The sequence below is a fragment of the Chiloscyllium punctatum genome, chromosome 25 (assembly GCF_047496795.1).
Source record: "Chiloscyllium punctatum isolate Juve2018m chromosome 25, sChiPun1.3, whole genome shotgun sequence".
In the NCBI taxonomy this organism is placed as follows: Eukaryota; Metazoa; Chordata; class Chondrichthyes; order Orectolobiformes; family Hemiscylliidae; genus Chiloscyllium; species Chiloscyllium punctatum.
The window spans coordinates 31,509,890-31,530,601 of NC_092763.1; the positions used below are offsets into that span (position 1 = coordinate 31,509,890).

Genomic DNA, 20,712 nt, shown 5'->3' on the forward strand with positions numbered 1-20,712 from the left:
TTGAGTTTAAGAGTCGTGAGATCTTGTTGCAGCTCTATAAAACTTTGGTTAGACCGCACTTGGAATACTGCGTCCAGTTCTGGTCGCCCTATTACAAGAAAGATGTGGATGGTTTGGAGAGGGTTCAGAGGAGGTTTACCAGGATGCAGCCTATACTGGAGGTCTTATCTTATAAGGAGAGGTTGACTGAGCTCGGACTTTTTTCATTGGAGAAAAGGAGGAGAAGAGGGGACCTAATTAAGGTATACAAGGTAAAGAGAGGCATAGATAGAGTCGATAGCCAGAGACTATTTCCCAGGGCAGAAATGACTAACACGAGGGGTCTTAGTTTTAAGCTGGTTGGAGGAAAGTATAGAGGGGATGTCAGAGGCGGGTTCTTTACACAGAGAGTTGTGAGAGCATGGAATGCGTTGCCAGCAGCAGTTGTGGAGGCAGGGTCATTGGGGACATTTAAGAGACTCCTCGACAAACATATGGTCACAGAAATTTGAAGGTGCATACATGAGGATCAGTGGTCGGCACAACATAGTGGGCTGAAGGGCCTGTTCTGTGCTGTACTGTTCTATGTTCTATGTTCTATAAGCCCATGAGAGGGTGCATGCGTGGGTGTGAGTGTGGAGTGTATGCGTGTGCATGTATATCTATGAGACAGCGCCTGTGTTAGTGCAACAGTGAGTATGTAACGGTGTGTGTGTACAGAGGAACCTCAATTATCCGAATGAGATGGGTGGGCTCTATTTCATATGGAAAATTGATTATTCGGTTAATTGATTTTCCTCTGGGGCTCGGACTTTTCTGTGAAGTCTGCTCCTGGTTCAGAAGACTAGGCAGCAGCATATCGCGCATGTGCCCTCACTCCCTGTCCACCCCCTGCACCCCGCAACCCCACTCCCACTGCCTGTCCGCCCTCCAAACCCCCACCCCCGCCAGCCCAAACCGTGCCACCACCCTATCCAAAGATGCAAGGCAAAATGTCCCTGACCACTGAAGTGTTCCCCGACTGAGAGGGAACACCCCGGTCTGGCGATTGCTGTGTGGTGTCCATTAATTCATTGTCGTAGAGTCTGTTTGGGGAACACTCCAGTGGTCAGGGACATTTGGCCTTGGATCTTCGGATGACCATCGTGCAAGGCAGACTTCAGAATATGCAACAACACAGTGGCCGAGCAGAGGTTGACAGCCAAAGTCGGAATCCATCAGGCTGGCCTCAACCAGGACCTTGGGTCCATGTCACACTACAGGTGACCCCACTGCACTATACACTCTCTCATACATACACTGATGCAGACTCTCTGTCTCATACACACACATACACACCCCCCGCACTCTCACTCTCACCTACGCACACACCCTTTCATGAGCTTATACTCCATTGCATTTTCATACAGACTTTACCAAGTATGCACACACGCAAACACACGCTCTCTCTCATGCTCATTCACATGTACACATTCATGATCACACACTCTTCCTCTCTCATGCACGCAAACACATGAGTCTATGGGGTGAATTTGCATTTGCAGAATTATATTCGCAGATACATTCTACTTTGTTCAAAAAGAGCACAACCTGCAGGCATTGATCCATGTAATAGTTTATAAATTTCTACTTTGGAAATAGAACCAATCTGACTCAAGATTTGGATACAGAGAGACTCTAACGTCACACTTTTAATGTGTTGTCTGAGCTGAGGTGTCACTTCTTTTCAAACAAAACATTATGTCGAGAATGTGACTTAAATGAGGTTCTGGGATTTACATATTAATGAACTGAAGCCTGCAACCCATTCTAAAAGATGAAAGACTTAACAACAATCTGGATTTGTTCAATATATCATTTCAGTTGCATGACACTGTAAACTTTTGCTATAATTTCTGCCCCATAGCTACCTGATGAAGGAGCAGCAGTCCGAAGGTTAGTGCTTCCAATAAACCTGTTGCTGCAATATAACCTGGTGCTGTTTGATTTTTAAGTTGGTCATTTTTTTTTGTCAGTGAGGTATCTGGTCTCCGCTCTCAGGATGATGTACAAACTTGAAGGCATCCAAGCCACATCCAAACTACATTCTCAACACAACTGTCCAAAACACTTCTCTCCATCTTTCAGGAAGCCTTTGATAAAGTCCTACATAGGAGATTAGTGAGCAAAAGTAGGGCACATGGAATTGGAGGCAAAATAATGACTTGGACTGAAAATTGGCTGGCTGACAGGAAGCAAAGAGTACTGATAAATGGCTCCCTTTCGGAATGGCAGGTGGTGACCAGTGGGGTACCACAAGGTTCGGTGCTGGGACCACAGCTGTTTAAAATATACATCAATGATATAGATAAAGGCATTTAAAGTAATATTAGCAAATTTACTGATGACACAAAGCTGGGTGGCAGAGTGAAACGTGAGGAGGATGTTAAGAGAATCTAGGGTGACTTGGACAGGCTAAGTGAGTGGACGGATGCATGGCAGATACAGTTTAATGTGGATAAATGTGTGGTTATCCACTTTGGTGGCAAGAACAGGAAGGCAGACTACTATCTAAATGAAGTCAAGTTAGGTAAAGGGGAAGTACAACGAGATCTAAGTGTTCTTGTACATCAGTCAATGAAAGCAGGCAGTGAAGAAAGCTAATAGCATGCTGGACTTCATAACAAGAGGAATTGAGTATAGGAGCAAGAGGTTTTGGTCTCCAAATTTACAGAAGGACATTCTGGCTGTTGAGGGAGTGTAGTGTAGGTCCACGAGGTCAATTCCCAGAATGGAGGGACTACCATATGTTGAAAGATTGGAGCGACTGGGCTTATATACACTTGAGTTTAGAAGGATGAGAGGGGATCTGATTGAGACGTATAAGATTATTAAAGATTGGACACTCTAGCGGAAGGAAGCACGTTTCTGCTGATGGGTGAGTCCAGAACCAGAAGACAGTTTAAAAATAAGGGGTAGGCCATTTAGAACAGAGTTGAGGAGAAATTTCTTCAACCAGAGAGTGGTGGATACATGGAATGCTCTGCCCCAGAAGGCAGTGGAGGCCAAGTCTCTGGATACTTTCAAGAAAGAGATGGATAGAGCTCTTAAAGATAGTGGAATCAATGGTTATGGGGATAAGGCAGGATCAGGATATGGATTGTGGATGATCAGCCATGATCATAATGAATGGTAGTGCTGGCTCAAAGGGCCAAATGGCCTACTCCTGCACCTGTTGTCTATTGTCTGCCCAACATACATGTCAAAGTTTCTTCCTATGCATTTCAATTTTAATTAACAGCAGACCTAAATAAGCAAAACTGTGATATAAAATCTGATAAAATTATAACCTCTTGCCGCAATTAAGTAAATGCTTGGTCATTCGTCTTTGGTATTTATTCATCTATGTAATGTTACTGTAATGGACACAATTACAAGATTAACTTACTGATGCAGCTGGAGGCACGTGCAACATAGCATTATGCATTTTCATGAATCTTACAGACTAACTTACCAAAATCTCTGTTGACAAGCTTCCCAAAAATGATGACTCGAGAAATAATGTCTGAAAACATGAGATTAACAATCATACAACTGCAGAACCACATGTCTGCTTAAGGCAGGGGTTTGTAAGGAAGTTGTAATTCTCAATCAAGACAATGTACAATCTGTTACCATCCCAAAAAAGGAGTGAATGTCAATGTCTGATTGGACATACTATAGCAAATGTTTCTGCATATTTTGTCAGCATCTGCGCTATCGTCCTACAAGGGAGATCTCAGAAAGAAAATATTTAGGACTTTATTTTAATTTAAAAATGTTCTCTATATTATCAGTTATTTGGTATAATGCTTATTTGAGAAGCTTGGCTGCCATCTTACACTGCTGGTAGTGTTTGCCCTTTTTCTCCAAGATAATGGAATATTGGATGGTATTCCATGTAAAAAGGGAGCTATACAAGTGCAAATTCCTGTTTACATTTCTTTTGTTGTTTGAACAGCGTCATCAATAACATATTGTCACAACTTAACTTTTGTTTTACAATTGAATTTCTTTCTGTTTGCATTCCTTTATGGCATTGATCCTCCTCAACTCTGCAATCACCACTAATCACACGACCATCTGAGATACGAATTGTTCAGTCATTTGTGGCTGTGGTTCATCTGCCTATTCCCAAGCTCAACCTCTGGAATTTCCTTCCTACGGTTTGCCCTTTTGCCTTTAAGACACTTCTTAAAACCTAAGTCTTTAACAAGGCTGTTGATCATCTGACTTAATAGTTCCTTTGGTAGTTCAGTGTTATTTTTTAAGAATGCTCCTGTGAAGCAACTTGGGACATTTCATGAAGTTGTTGTGTATTCCAATTCTCTGTGGAGGCATCTAATTTCCTCGACTCATAAGTAGATGTTGGTCAATGATTGGCAAAAGGATAGAACTAACTTTGCTGGAACATTCGCCAATAAAATTAACACATAACATGGTATTTTTTTGAAACTGTTGCTGAACACAGGATGCCCAACATTATGAAGCTCTGTAGGTGATGCTTTTAATAAGCTTAATTAAAAGAACAGGTAAATAGTCGCATACTTTGAAAGCTGAAGTGTATCCTTAATTTACTTTAACAACTCACCTAGAATAAATATATAAAAGTAACCTTTTCCTCTATTTCATACTAATGATCATGTTTTATTCACTCTCAAAATAAACCCCACATCTAATAATAGATCACTACCAACAATGCCAAGTTTGGCAAGGCGTTCCATAATGATTACTTTACACATACATTAAAATCATTAGTTTACCCTCATTTCTCATACAAGTATCTACCTATATTAAAAGTACCTTGCACGAAGTAGATAGTATTGCACCTCTCATGGGTCATATTGATCAACTTAAATATTCTACTGTAAAGTAGCCAAAATCCATCTCCATTTGTAACCCAATTAGGAAAATGTAATTAATCAATTATGAAGCACTAAAAACACACCAACCTGGAACCAGCAACTAACAAACAAAGAGCAATCTGCTCAGTCATTTCTTCATCCTTTTCAGCTAACGATGTAAGGCACCAAACAAAAGAAAACAAAAATATTAAACACAAGAATTTGTCAATTAATGAAGCAGCTTCAAGAAACTTTCCCTGCATAAATCTACTTTAAGCTGAGATCTTCTAGAATTGGAAATTTCACTAGGGCCTTGATATTGTTTTGAACCAGAATAAATGCTACTTAAAAAAATACACAACACAATTTTCATTTTCCTCTTGTGAAACCATGATGGTGAATTCACCACAATAACAATCACATGACGACTGGGATCCTTCAACTGCCAGGGGACTTGAGACTATATGCATACCCAGGGAGGTGCACTTTTCACCATGTTCCTGATGGAAATAGATTACATGGAACATACTTGATGACCTGTGTCACCTGACAACCAAGTGGAAAATGCATAAATAATTCTCACAAAAAATTCTGAACAAGCAGACTCTTCACAAAATCTTTTCTTGTGGAGGGAACTATTACTATTAAGGGAAAACTAATGAAATACCAGTCACTGAATTGACTGAAGACATTGTAGCTGGATTCAATCAGACTTAAACCAGAGTGAAAATCATTAAGTACTGTGGACACTGAAAATCTGAAAGAACAAAACAATTGGAAAAAGCATCAGTTTTGTTGAAAGGTCATCAACTTGAAATATAACTCTCTCTCTCTACAGATGCTGCCTAACCAGTTGAGTGTTTCCAGTTTTTCTCTTCTTGTTACCTATGCCAGATACAGATCATGGGTTACCGGAGGAAAAACTTCTTACATCAGTAGCACAGCAACAGCTTCTAAGAACTGCAAATCGTAGACCAGCAAAGACAATAACAAAAATGAATAATTAAGAAAGCAAGATCTTAGCAGAGAGGAAGGGCAGAAGTACAGAAAATAATTAAATCAATACTCCAATAGATGGTACAGCAACCTAAACATTAAAATAATGAATAATTAAAAAGGAAATGGAGGGGAAAGAAAACTTATTAAGCAGATTTTGTAAAGTAGTAGATAAACGATGTTACAAATGGGTCTATTAAGCCAGTATCTTTCAAAATCAGTGAAATGTTTAACATTTTCACCTGACAACAGTGATGTAATATATTGCTTCAGTAAACCTGCCATGTTAAAAAGAATAAAACAAGTATACAACTTTTGCATTTTTATAGATATTTTTATTGAAAAAAGAAAATTTTTTAAAATTTTTTTTACAAAAGTAATACAAGTATAAACACCAATAAGATTAAATAAATAAGAAAAAAAACCGAAACGGCAAACAAAAAAAAGGTGAAAAACTCAACTAACTACTGATCTATCCTACAAACAACCAAAACATAAAATAGGAGATCATACATTACTAGCGATAAACAAAATACTTAAATAACTAAGTACATGTTCAAAATAGATTTGCATCAAGTCATAATAAAACCCGTATTTATATGGGATTCCTCCTCCCAGGGGTCTCCGGACCAGCCAGAACCACTACCACAGCTAGACAAAAGCCCTGGACAATATGGCCGAAATATCTGTATCGATATTGTTCAAAAAGGGCTGCCATGTTTTATAGAATAATTCAGTTTTTTGGTGCACCATATTTGTAAGGAAGTCAAGGGGGATATATTCCATGATTAACCTGTGCCAGTTTGGAAGTCCTGGAGGGCCCTCAGCTGCCCAATTCACTAAAATATTCTTCCTTGCACAAAAGGAGAGATTGGAAAATAGTTTCCTCCTGTGCACGTTCAGGGAGGGAAAATCTGAAAAGCCCAAAAGTAGAGACACTGGATCCAGTCTAATCTCCATACCCAGACCTCTGTCAAGGCATTCGCTGCTTTGTCCCAATACCTGCAGATCTTATGGCATGTTCATAGACAGCGCGTGAGAGTGCCAAACTTCTATTTTTCATTTAGGGCACATTGGGGATGCTCCTACCTTAAATTTTGTGAGTCGTTCAGGTGCTTTCTGAACCCTGTGGAGTATCTTTCATGTAATAGAGCTCAAGCTATTCAAAATAGAGATCTTACGGGCATTTTCCCAGATATCCTCCCACATTTCTGAAGAGATTTCTAACATCAATTCTCGGTTCCATGTTTTAAATAATTATTCCATATCTTTCGATACATCCTTATGTAATGAGTGATAAAGAGTACTGACCGAGGGCAGCCCCACTGGCAATAGCAGTCTTCTTTCCCTATCCAATTTGTAAGGATTGACTGTCAGTGTAGTGTTCTTCATAATCTCATATTTGGAAATACCGAGAAAGGTCCCTGTTAGGAGGTCCAAACTTCTGGTGCAACTGCTCAAAAGACATCATAACCTTCCCACCTAACAGGTCCCCCAGGCAAGAAATACCTCTGGACCTCCAAGTTTTAAATGTAGCATCTGTCAGCCCTGGCTGGAAACCCGATGCTCCCACTATGGGGGTATGGCGGGGGTGGGGGTGGTTTTGCAGGTTACCCTCACCTTAACACAAAGTCTGGAGGATAATGCGACAAGTACGATAGGATGTTTGCAATAGTCCATGATAGCTCTCATCTTATCCACAAGTAAAAGATTGATGAGGGGGCACTTTGCTTGGGAGATCTCTATATCTAACCAAATTATGCATCACAAGAGACCCAATCAATCAGCCACATAAAATAATAAAGAGCTCAACTGATACTTCCTGAAGTCAGGAAAATCCAGTCCTCTCCGTGCCTGTGGAAGCTGCAGCTTTTCTAATTTGATCAGGGGTCGTCTATGATTCCAGATAAAGGAACAAAGCCAGCCGTGGAGCTTACGCAACGCCAATCTTGGCAGAGGGAACATTCTCGTGGGATATAGGAGACGAGGTAGCATATTCATTTTAACTAAGGCTACTCTGTCTAACCAGCATATTGGAAGATTGCCCCAGTGTTGAAGGTCCTGCCTTATTTTCTCTAATAGGTGCACAAAATTGGCTTTATACAGCTGACCAAATACTGGGTTAATAAGAATACCTAAGTATAGAAAACCTTCCAGTGACCACCAAAAGGGAAAGCAAGATCCGTCTGGTAAGTTGATATACTGGCTAGACCACCCAATGGCATGGCCTCCGATTTCATAAAATTAATTTTGTAGCCTGAGAATAAACTAAATAGATCGACCACTTGAATTAAGCGGGTACAGATATCAAAGGATCACTTAAGAAAAGGAGGACATCATCTGCATAGAGTGTTTTGCATTTTTGCAACAATATTCCAAACATTGAGCTGTTCCATACATTTAGTACTATCACAGAAGACCTACATGTTCGTGTTGAATTAAAGGCAAGTAGTATCTTAACATAGCAAAATATGAAACATAACTTCAATCATGGATGGATGCATATCTCTATCAATCAAGTATTAACAGTGTTATATGTCTATCACTCAAGTGCCATTCTCTCAAGAGTGTTCAAAGTTACCAGAGCTAATATTCTAAATTCTTAAATCTAACAGAACATATTACGCCTATGTAGGTTATGAACACCTATCACTTCTTGCAATGTTTCAAAGTGCTTCATATCGAATTACTTTCAAGTTGCATGGCTAATATTACATCAGCAAGAAGGAAGCATTCGGTTCACATAGAGACTCTGAAAACAGCTCCATGAAAAAGAAATCTTGCAAATGTGAGTTATAATAAGACTGGTGTGTCTTAGAACTAGATTTAATTTGAATTTAAATAAAAAGAGGGAATTACAGAACCTGTTTAGAATTTTACCTGACAACAAGACTAGATTACAACAACCACTAACTAGGTAGTTAAAGGTTAAAGAAGGAAACCAGGTCAAAACAAAACTGGTTTTACCTAGTTTGGCTGAAAGGACAGATCTCTCCAAGGTAAGCTGGTTTGGGGGTTAAACATTATCCAGCTAGAAAAGGAAAAGGAGCTAAAGAACAGAGTATTACTTCAATGGAGAAAAACTGCAGAAAGCTGCAACACAAAGGGACTTGGGGATACTTGTGCACAAAACTAGCACACAGCTAGTCAGGAAAGTTAATGGAATGATGGAATGTTGTTGTAATATAAGCACAGGGAAGTCTTACTGCAACTGTACAAGGTGCTGACAAGACCACATTTTGAGAGCAGTTTTGGTCCCCTTATTGAAGGAAAGATATCACTGCATTGGAAGCACTTCAGCGAAGGTTTGCCAGGATGATCTGCAGTACAAAGGGATTGTCTTAACAGCAAAGGTTAAACTGATTGGTACTCTACTCATTGGAGTGTTGAAGAGAGTTCTCATCGAAACATATAGAATTCTTAAAAAGGGGTTGACAGGATAAATGCTAAGAGGTTATTTATCCCCATGGGAGAGTCTACTACCAGAATAGAACAGGAACCGATTTCAGACTGAAATGAGGAAAAATTTCTTCTCTCAAAGGATTGAGTGTCTTTGGAACCCTTTGCCACAGAGGGCTGTGGGGGCAGAGTCATGGAGATGTACAGCACGGAAACAGACCCTTCGGTTCAACTCGTCCATACTGACCAGATATCCTTACCTAAGCTAGTCCCATTTGCCAGCTTTTGGTTCATATTCCTCTAAACCCTTCCTCCTTCCTATTCATATACCCATCCAGATGTCTTTGAAATGCTGTAATTGTACAAGCCTCCACCAGCTTTCCTCTTGCAGCTCATTCCATACATGCACCACCTTCTGTGCGAAAACGTTGCCCCGTAGGTCCCTTTTATATCTTTCCCCTCTTACCCTAAACCTATGCCCTCTAGCTCTGAACTCCCCCACCCCAGGGAAAATACTTTGTCAATTTATCCTATCTATGCTCCTCATGATTTTGTAAACCTCTATAAGGTCACCCCTCAGACTCCGACACTCCAGGGAAAACAGCCCCAGCCTATTTAGCCTCTCCCTCTAGTTCAAACCTTCTAACCCTGGAAACATCCTTGTAAATCTTTTCTGAATCCTTTCAAGTTTCACAACATCCTTGCAATAGGAAGGAGACCAGAACTGCACGTAATATTCCAAAAGTGGCCTAACCAATGTCCTGTATAGCCACAACATGACCTCCCAACTCCTATATTCAATGCTTTGATCAATAAAGGAAAGCATACCAAATGTCTTCTTCACTATCCTACCTACATGGATCTCTACTTTCAAGGAACTATGAACCTGCACTCCAAGGCCTCTTTGTTCAGCAACACTCCCTAGGACCTTACCATTAAGTGTATAAGTCCTGCTAAGATTTGTTTTTCCAAAATGCAGCACCTCACATTTATCTAAATTAAACTCCATCTGCCGCTCCTCAGCCCACTGGCCCATCTGATCAAGATCCTGTTACCTCTGAAATAACCTCCTTCATTGTCCACTACACCTCCAATTTTAGTGTCATCTGCAAACTTACTAACTATACTTCCCATGTTCACATCTAAATCATTTATATAAATGACAAAAAGTAGTGGACCCAGCACTGATTCTTCTGGCACATCACTGGTCACAGGCCTCCAGCTTGAACATCAACCCTCCACCACCACCCTCTGTCTTCTACCTTTAAGCCATGGCTAGTTGTCCCTGTGTTCCATGAGATTTAACCTTGCTTACCTGTCACCCGAGGAACCTTGTCAAAAGCTTTACTGAAGTCCACTGCTCTGCCCTCATCAATCCCCTTTGTTAATTCTTCAAATAACTCAATCAAGTTTATGATAATTTCCCACGCATCAAATCACGCTGACTGTGCCTAATCAGTCCTTTCCAAATACATGTAAATCCTGTCCCTCAGGATTCCCTCCAACAACTAGCCCACCTCCGGTGTCAGGCTCATTGGTCTATAGTGCCCTGGCTTTTCCTTACTACCTTTCTTAGATAGTGGCACTCCAGTCTTCTGGCACTTCACCTGTGTCTATCGATGATACAATATCTCAGCAAAGGGCCAAGCAGTCACTTCCCAAGCTTTCACAGACTTCTACGCTACATCTGATCAGGTCCTGAGGATTTATCCACTTTTATGTGTTTCAAGACATCTAGCATCTCCTCCTCTGTAATATGGACATTTTTCAAGATGTCACCATCTATTTCCCCACATTCTATACCTTCCATGTCCTTCGCCACAGTAAACACTGATGTAAAATACTCGTTTAGTATCTCCCCCATCTCCACACATTGGCTACCTTGCTGATCTTTGAGGGAGCCTATTCTCTGCCTAATTATCCTTTTGTCCTTAAAGTATTTATAAAATCCCTTTGGATTCTCCTTAACCGTATTTGCCAAAGCTATCTCATGTCCTCTTTTTGCAGTCCTGATTTCCCTCTTAACTACACTCTGATACCTTTATACTCTCAGGATTCACCTCATCTCTCTCGTCGATACCTGACATATGCTTCCTTTCTTAACCAAACGGTCAATTTCTCTAGTCATCCAGCATTCCCTATACCCACCAAGCTTTCCTTTCACCCCAACAGGAATATACAGTTTCTGGACTCATTTCATTTTTGAAGGCTTCTCATTTTCAAGCCGTCCCTTTACCTGCAAACATCAGCCCCCAATAGCTTTTGAAAGTTCTTGCCTGATACCGTCAAAATTAAAAACTTCCTTTTAGACTTCAACTTTTAGATCCGGTCTATCCTTTTCCATCGTTACTTAAAAACTAACAGAATTATGGTCACTGGCCCCAAAGTGCTCCCCCACTAACACCCTCAGTCACCTGCCCTGCCTTACTTCCCCATGAGTAGGTCAAGTTTTCTTCTTCTTCTTCTCCACATACTGAATCAGAAAATTTTCTTGTACACAGTTAACAAATTCCTCTCCATCTAAACCTTTAACACTATGGCAATCCCAGTCCATGTTTGCAAAGTTAAAATCCCCTACCATAACCACCCTATTATTCTTACAGATAACTAAAATCTCCTTAAAAATTTGTTTCTCAATTTCCTGCTGAGTATTAGGGGATCTATTATACAATCCCAATAAGGTGATCATCCCTTTCTTATTTCTCAGTTCCACCCAAATAACTTCCCTGGATGTATTCCCAGGGATATCCTCCCTACGTACAGCAGTAATGCTATCCCTTATCAAAAATGCCATTCCCCTCCTCTCTTGCCTCTCCGCTGCCCCCTTTCTATCCTTCCTATAGCATTTGTATCCTGGAACATTAAGCTACCAGTCCTGTCCATCCCTGAGCCACGTTTCTGTAATTGCAATGATATCCCAGTCCTATGTTCCTAACTATGCCATGGGTTGATCTGCCTTCCCTGTTAGGCCTCTTGCATTGAAGTAAGTGCAGTTTAATTTATCAATCCTACCTTGTTCTCTGCTTTGTTCTTGTTTGCCCTCACTGTTTGACTCACTCCTTTTCCCAACTATACCAATCTTAGATTGATCTCTTTCCTCACTATTTCGCTGGGTCCCACCCCCTTACTAGCTTAAATCCTCCCGAGCAGCTCTGACAAATCTCCCCACCAGTCTATTAGTACCCTTCCAATTCGGGTGCAATCTGCCCTTCTTGTACAGATCATCTCGACCCCAGAAGAGAATCCAATGATCCAAAAATGTGAACGCTTCTCCCCTGCACCAGCTCCTCAGCCATGCATTCATCTGCTCTACCCTCCTATTCCTACCCACACTGGCTTGTAGCACTGGGTATTCCAGATATTACTACCCTAGAGGACCTCCTTTTTGAATTTCTGCCTAACTTTCAATCTTCTCCCTTCAGAATCTCATCCTTCTCCCTTCCTATGTTGTTCAATGTGTACAATGACCTCCTGCTGGTCCCTCTCCCCTTTGAGAGCATTCTGCACCCTCTCTGAGACATCCTTGATCTTGGCACCAGGGAGACAACACACCATTCTGACTTTTTGCTGCTGGCCACAGAAATATCTGTCTGTGCCTCTGACTAGAGAGTCCCCTATCACAATCGATCAGTTGAAATCTGACATACCCCTCATTACATTAGAGGCAGTCTCAATACCAGAAACTTGGCTGTTTGTGTTACATTCCCCGAAGAGTCCATCACCCCCTATGTTTTCCAAAACAGCATACTTATTTGAAATGGTGACAGCCACAGAAGACTCCTGCACTACCTTCCTACCTTTCCTGGAGTTAACCCATTCACCATACTGTATCTTTGGCATTTTTCCCTTTCTATAACTGCCATTCATCATACCGCCTAGCTCTTGTAAATTCCTCATTGCCTCTATCTGCCGCTCCAACCGATCCATGCGATCTGATAGGATTTACAACCAAAGACACTTTCTGCAGACATAATCATATGTAACATGGAAACTCTCCCTAAACTCCCACATCCGACGGGAAGAGCATATCACTCTACTATAGGCCATATTTGCTCTTTCACAATCTACAGACCCAGAAAATAGCACCGTCATTTTGCTCAAAAAAGTGCTCCAGTCTAACGTAGTACATATGGTTTATATTTTAAAAATTTAATCAAGACCTCAATAAAACATAATTTTAAAAAACCCACTCTACTTACTATTGTAGACTTACAGGGGTAGGTTACATGTTAAAAACTACTTGTTCCTATGCTGTGAACTCGCCCACACCGGTTCTTCCAAGGTCAGCTGTGAATTTTGCGATTTGTTAATTTTTCTCAGATGCACGCTGATGTCCAGAGATACATGAGCTCAAACAACAAAGGCAGTAACTGTACAGTCACTGCGGTGTCGGGTAGCAGCGTAGGGTCATTTCACTCTCTCCCTCACTGTGGCCGCTGACTTTTGCCTGTCTTCCTCCTTTTAAAATTGCCATTGTTTTGATCTTTTTTCTCCCAAAGTTCCAAAACAACACAATAGCTTATAAAACAATAATTGCTGTTCTTGGAATTTGAGGAAATCACCTCCAACACCTAAAATACCTCAAATAAAGGAGCAGCTCTTATAGCCACAACTTTATCCCAGCCTCCATCTTGGATAAACCAGAACTCTTATATATATTTAAGGTTATGATTGATACATTTGTGATCAATAGGCGAAATCAAGGGTTATGAGGAAATATGCAGGAATGTGGATGAAGAATGTCAGATCAGTCATGATCCTGTTGAATGATGGATAGGCTCAAGGAATCAAACATCCAATTCCTGTTTCTATTCTTAAGGTCTTATGAATCATTATGTACCAGTTCTAAGAAAATTAGGATTCTATTTCAGGGAAGGAGAAATATAATAACAGTAGTGATTTGCAGTCATTTTGATTGTTATATGGGATACCTTTTCAGTACAAGTCCACTACTGTAATAGTTTATTCAATGTTGTTGAGCTTCTGTTACATTCAAAGGTCTTAAAGCTTGAAATTTTAAAATTCTTAAACTACTGGACAAACCAGCAAATCTGGCAGCATCTGTGAAGAAAGAGTATTATCATTTTGAAACCAAAATGACTTTTTCAGAACTCACTTGTGTTATCCCTGAAGTTGTATCGAATGTCAAAGTTTTGTTTAAAAGTACACACAGTACCCTGACTTTTAGTTCAAGGTTGATAGAAAGCATGAACCAGGTTTCCTACTGAATTATAATTATTTATTATAAGCAATTAGGCTATAGCGACATGTAAACAAGCATAAACTACTGGCAAATAACTCTTAAGAGTAATCCCCTCATACATCCCTTTACAGACATACATAGACAAATATAGAAAGATAGTGTAGTGGCGGAGGCAAAAAGGTCTCTTGGGTAGCTGAGGCCTCTGTGTTCCGCTCTCTTGCTCAGGAAGCCTCCACTGCTTTGTCAGAAGTGCAGAGTGACTGATTGACATGGAAATTATTTCTTATTTATCAATTCAGAAGTTACTGCTCACAGCACTACTGCAGGTAAGGTAACTTTTTTTTAACCACCGGAATCAAGCAGTTTCTGCTGGGCAGATTAACTGTGTGCATTTTTGCGTCTTTTTCTCTCTCTACCCAATATCCAGTTCCAACTGCTCAATTGGCTGAGAACTCAATCAGCTCCACTTCCAAACAATTCCTGGGCTCCTGACTATCTGCACATTGCAGGATCACACAGCTACAAAAATGGAGTTCAGAATAGGTATCAAATTTCTTGCTATAAAATTATGCAGCCATTCTGGTAAATACATTTTTTTTGTAAAACACAATTCAGTCCACATTTTTAAATACACGCAAAAAAATTCTTAAACCTGAAGCTTGCCATCTTGTTATCTGTTCCTTTCAGTAATTCATTGCAGGTTCAAATTTAGTGTCAACTGTTATTAGCCCCTTGCAAGATCAAAACAATGATTAATCTGTTTCATTAATGTTAGCTGAATGAGTAATGTTGCACAGAAGACTGGAAGATTTTTTGAATCATACCAGGGAACCTACGCAAATAAAAAATGGCAAATCAACCTCCCTCTCAATTCTATTTATCAAATGTGAGGGTGACAATAGACAGGAAATTCAGTAAAAATAGCATTTAGCTTGTACAAAATTTCAAATCTTGGATACTCCCCAATAACAATCCAACACTAAAATACATGGTGATCAGCAAGACTTTCTAAAGATTGATAATTTTGTACTGCAATCTCATTAAGCAACTAAAAGTCTAATAGAACTGAACTGTCAATGAATCAGAAGAAACAGACAAGAAAATTTTTCTCAACAGCTTTAAATTATTTCTAAATTCAAATTATATAGAGTCATACATTCATATATCCGTTCAGACGCCTCCTAAATGTTGCAACCGTACCAGCCTCCACCACCTCCCCTGGCAACCCACTCCATACATGCACCATCCTCTGCCTGAAAATGGTTGCTCCATAGGTCTCTTTTATATCTTTTCCATCTCACCGTAAACCTATGCCCTCCAGTTCTGGACTCCCCCACCCCAGGGAAAAGACTGTCTATTTATCCTATCCATGCCCCTCATGACTCTATAAACCTCCATAAAGGTTACCCCTCAGCCTCTGACACTCCAGGGAATACAGCCCCAGCCCATTCAACCTCTCCCCATAACCCAAATCCTCCAACACCTGGCAACAACCCTGTAGATCTGCTCTGAACCCACCTCCTCCCCCAAATTTCACAACATCCTTCCAGTAGGAATGACACCAGAATTGCACGCAATACTCCAAAAGCGGCCCAACCAACACCCTGCACAGCCGCAGCATGACCCCCCAACTCCCACACCTGACACTCTGACCAACAAAGGAAAGCATACCAAATGCCCTCCTCACTATCTTATCCACCTGCGACTCCACCCTCAAGGAACTATGAACCTGCACTCCAAGGTCACTCTGTTCAGCAAAACTCTCCTGGACCTTACCATCAAGTGTATAAGACCTGCGAAGATTTGCTTTCCCAAAATTCCCAACACTTTGCACCTATCTAAACTAAACTCTATCTGCCACTCATTCATGTGAGCAAGCTCTTTCTTTCAGATCTTAAACAGACATTTTAAAAAATGTATTTTTCTTATTTTCCTCTCAATCTCATTGGCATTAACAGCACGAAAAGCTATTCAGCCCACTGTGGCTGGTCAACAAAGATAATTTATTGCATCTGGTGCTTTCGATGTAGTCCCCTCTATATCGGACAGTTCAAGCACAAACCCGCAGAATGGCTCAAGGAACATCTGTGGTCCGTATGCATCCACCTTCCTGTGGCCATCCACTTCAACTTCCCCTCTCACCCCCGAGAACATATCCATTCTGGGCCTCCTCCAACGTCTACTGCAAATTGTAGGAGAAACCCTTCATCTTCTGCCTCAGGGGCCTAAAACCTCATGACTTGAACAATGAATCGTGGAAACTGGTGAATTCAATGAAATTTCAAAATTCTAATTCTTTTTTTTAAAACAGATCCCATTATTACAATTGCACAATTGGTTTTGCTCACAGTGCAAATGATTGAATACTGTAATTGAAAATTATGCTGTTTTTATGAGCATTGTTATCTAGCATCAGTTTTCTACACAAGCAAACTGAAACAACCTAACTACAGTTATAGCGAACAGACAACATATAGATGGCAACAAAACTGATAAGATTTTTGAAATGAAGCTGGGTAATCTTCCTACTTAACTTTCTGAAATATCTATACCAAGGGCAGGGTCCTTACTACATCATATGACATTACTTCTATCCAACTCAAAGCATCAACATTTTTGTAATTATACACGTAAAGGCAGTGTTCAGTCAAGAAAGTGAATCTACTACAATAGTTTTTCTATTGCATGTATAAACTGAAAATCTATCATAAATGGAATACAGTATGTGGAAGGCCTGTAAAGCCAAGTAACTTTGATCCTTGAAATGATCAACAATTCACAGAAGATGATACACTGCACACAGCTCTGCCTCCTACCTTCAGATACAATTTCTCAGTTTAACCACACCTTTACTTACTGTATAAATCCCCATAAAATGAAACAAGCAAAACATCCAGTTGTTTAATTCCCAGGAACATTTAGTCATTTTCTGGACTGGTTATAAGTTTCTGCGTCAAAGCATGGGGACTTCTGTCAAGCATTTTTAGTGACATTTGGCTGACTTGCATATTTTTAAAATTTTATTCTGTCAAGGGGCATTTTAAAGAAAATAGTGAGGAACTCCAGTGATCTTGCAGAGTAACATCCATTGTACATAATCACCAGGAGGCAGTCATGTAAGCTAATCGGGTACACATCTTATTCCAAATACAAACCACTAAGATTTATTGTATTCTAAACAAACTAAAAACGGGAATCTCGAAAGAATCACATTTTAAAAAGCACAAAAATCACATCAATTCAACACAAACATGAGCTTCTCAAGGAAATGTCCATGAGTACGTTTATCAATCTGCTGACAGGCTACAACTTAGTCGACAAAATGTAATTCTTAAATGCCACAATAAGATTACATGTACTCGGAATACGGCCTCGTTAAAATGTTCATTTTAAAGTGTATGAAGGGATAACCACTTGTTACTCCCTCATGTTTTTCCAGAGGCTTTAGAGAAAGAAAACCAGGTACAGTACAGGAAGCCAACGAGATCACGTTAGGAGTGCGCAAAACGTCAGTTTTGTCATCCTGACATAGAAAGTGGGTGGAGATTAACAAAAAGGGGGCCGGGAGAAAATGAAGATAAAACAAGACTGTACGATTAACCAATTTGGTAATTTCATGCTTTGCGAAATATTCTATTGTAATTAATTACATTTTGATCTATACAGTGCGTTTAAACCATCATAAAGAAATATTTTTTAAAAAGAATTCATAGTGTAAATCCAGCTAAATCAGGACACAGGAACACTGCACGACATTACAATGGGCTCTGCAATGAGTAGTGCTATTTAGCTCCACGAAAAGTAACATCAATCTAAAATTTTAAGAGACAACTGAAAGGCAATTTATACGTGTCACTCAAGGACTAGGAGCGGTCGGATTTGTTGCGAAAGCTGGAAGCCACCTGAATAAAAGTGTGCACGCAAACACAGATTATATAAGTGACCTGATTTCTCGTGGAAGGCGAAGAGCACGTTTCCTTTGCAGAGAAGTTTAGAGACGGGCAAAGGGAGTTGGATGATGCTGATGATGGCCGCTCCCCTCCCCCACCCCCAGCCAACCCGCCTCACTGCCCTGACACCCGCCCAGCCGCCGACATGTTGTACCTCCGCCATGTTCCGCTCCTTGTCCCCGACGCCCGGGGAGAATCCCCCCGTCCTAGCCTCAGAGCCGAAATCTCCCGCCGAGTGCGGGGCAGTCTCTCCCCACCACCGCCTCCTCCCGCGTTCACATTTCACGTTAAAACGGAGCTCTATCTATCTCTCACTCGCGCACTAATCAAACTCACCGCAATCTCTATATCCCTCCCGCCGTTTTCACTGCCTGTGGAGTCTGCCTCTTCCGATTGTTGTCCTCGGTCCGTCGAGATTTCAGGCCTTTATGCCGAATGGCGGTGGTTTCCGCGGTACGAGGGTTAAGGCGACGGTGGAAAAGCAAAGGCCGCGGCCTAAGTGCGGCCTTCACCTCCGGCCTAACAGCCTCGGCGTTCAGGCGGCGCGCCCTCGGGATTCCGCCCCCTTCCTCTCCCTCTCCCTCTCTCTCTTTCTCTCTCTGCGGGTTGGTGGAAATTTGAGGCGGGAGGCCTAGCCCCCGCTGACTAGGGGAAGCCTGCCGCTTGCTTGTGCGGTTGTAGTCGCTGCCAGCTCCCCCCCCACCCCTCCACTCCCTTCCCTTCTTTCGCTGGCTCCGGCCCCGCCAATTAGGCTTCGGGCGGGCGGGCGGCGGCGGCTGCGGGCTGAGTGCGCACCGGCTTCTCGGGCTTACGTCAGAGGGAGGCGAAGTGAGGCGAGGCGGCCGGAGGGCAGCGGGGGCCGGGGGTAAGAGCGAGTCGAGCAAATAGCCCACTGACTGTTTTAGGAGTAAAACAATAACATCGAGAGAGAGAGAGAGAAAAGCAACGAGCAGTGTTACTAACTTCTCACTGAACAATGCCCCAACTATGTCTTTATTTTAACAGCCAGGGGTTTAAACACTGCAGGCCCGTCATAGTGTCTCCCCACTGACCATTTCTTTCACATTTTTATTTCTGTGTTTTCTTCTAAACCTATTGTTTCATTAATTACAGATCCATTTGAGTGGGCTCATCCTCGCAAATGGTCAGGAAAATGGAAGTGGTAAAACTTTCGTGATTTTCCCCCATCCCATGACAGTCCCAGAACACGACAGAATAGTAATAACTTTCTAGGCCAGAATCCGCTCATTTTATCGCCATAAATAAACTGCAATCTCGCGACCCTGAGAGAAGGATTCAAGAAATAAGACAAGAAGCAGAATTAATCTTATCAGCACAATGGCCCTCGCTAAAACTGCAGACCTGAGACTCAACCAATGGTGTGGATAAAAGAAATTGAAAGAAACTTTCAGCTTGGTGTAAAATTTGCTTACTTTCCTTTTACTTGCAACCACAAATGAACTAAAGTAAATGGCATAAAAGAGACTCTTTATAGGCAATTCTGTCATTCGATAAAGATTTTAAAAAGTCACAAAATTAAAATTTTGATAATTTGTTCATCCCATTTTGTTTTCTGATGACAGGTGCCCAATGGGAGACTGCAGGGAGGAGAGGGGAATTCTTTAATTTGGGGATTATGGGTAAAACCCTCTATTCAACTTTGAACATTGAAGATTTTCTCCTGGTCAATATAATAAAATTGACAACATCAAATTGGCCACCAATGTATCCAGCACCTGATGTTCAGTTTCATTGCTGAACTGAATATCAAGTTTTGCATTGGAGGTCTGTCCGATACTAGCTGATCAGTGCCACAACCCAGCTGAATTTGCACCCTGTTTTACTCGAGTATTGGCAGATAATTCTCTTGGAATGTAATTCCAGTTTTTTAAAAGTCTGGTCCAAGGGTAAAGATTATTACTAGGTTGGAATTGTTTTGCATAATTGAGTAGTTTTTGAAATAATTCTGTCCAGAAGTTTCCAAATGAGCTATTGAACCCATCGACTACTTGGCAAAAAGGGAACCGATATGTCATGATATAGTATCAATTTGGGACAACAGTTAAGTTTTCTACTACATTAAGGATGGGCAACTAGCCTATTCAAGTGCATCTACATCCAGTGAATAAATTTTCAAAAACTCAATTTCCTTAGCCTATGCCCATACTCCCTGAATTCTTTAGTGTTCAAATATCTTTAACTTTCATCTTGAATATACACAATGACTGAGGATTCACAGATTACTAGGGTAGAGAATTGCAAAGAAAACATAATTACTGGAAAAAGATACTCGTTTGTTCTAGTGTCGTCCTGACTTGGAAAT

The 20,712-nt window shown here is 41.0% G+C and overlaps 1 protein-coding gene and 1 long non-coding RNA gene across 8 annotated transcripts in view; one reads left to right on the forward strand and one right to left on the reverse strand.

Moving 5' to 3' along the window:
- Positions 1–19,437, reverse strand: part of znf711 (zinc finger protein 711) — a 63,233-nt gene extending 43,796 nt beyond the window's left edge. For 4 of the 7 annotated variants that reach the window (XM_072594921.1, XM_072594923.1, XM_072594924.1 and 1 more), the window contains exon 1: positions 18,726–19,432. The gene's annotated coding sequence lies outside the window, so the exon portion shown is untranslated. Of the gene's footprint in view, positions 1–18,383; positions 18,478–18,725 lie in introns of those variants that run through there. The other 3 variants (XM_072594926.1, XM_072594920.1, XM_072594925.1) reach the window with 3 other exon arrangements.
- Positions 17,911–19,874, forward strand: LOC140495800 (uncharacterized). Its single transcript, XR_011964103.1, has 2 exons — positions 17,911–18,047; positions 19,503–19,874. It is a non-coding gene; the product is annotated as an uncharacterized lncRNA (long non-coding RNA).
- Positions 19,875–20,712: the final 838 nt, after the last annotated feature.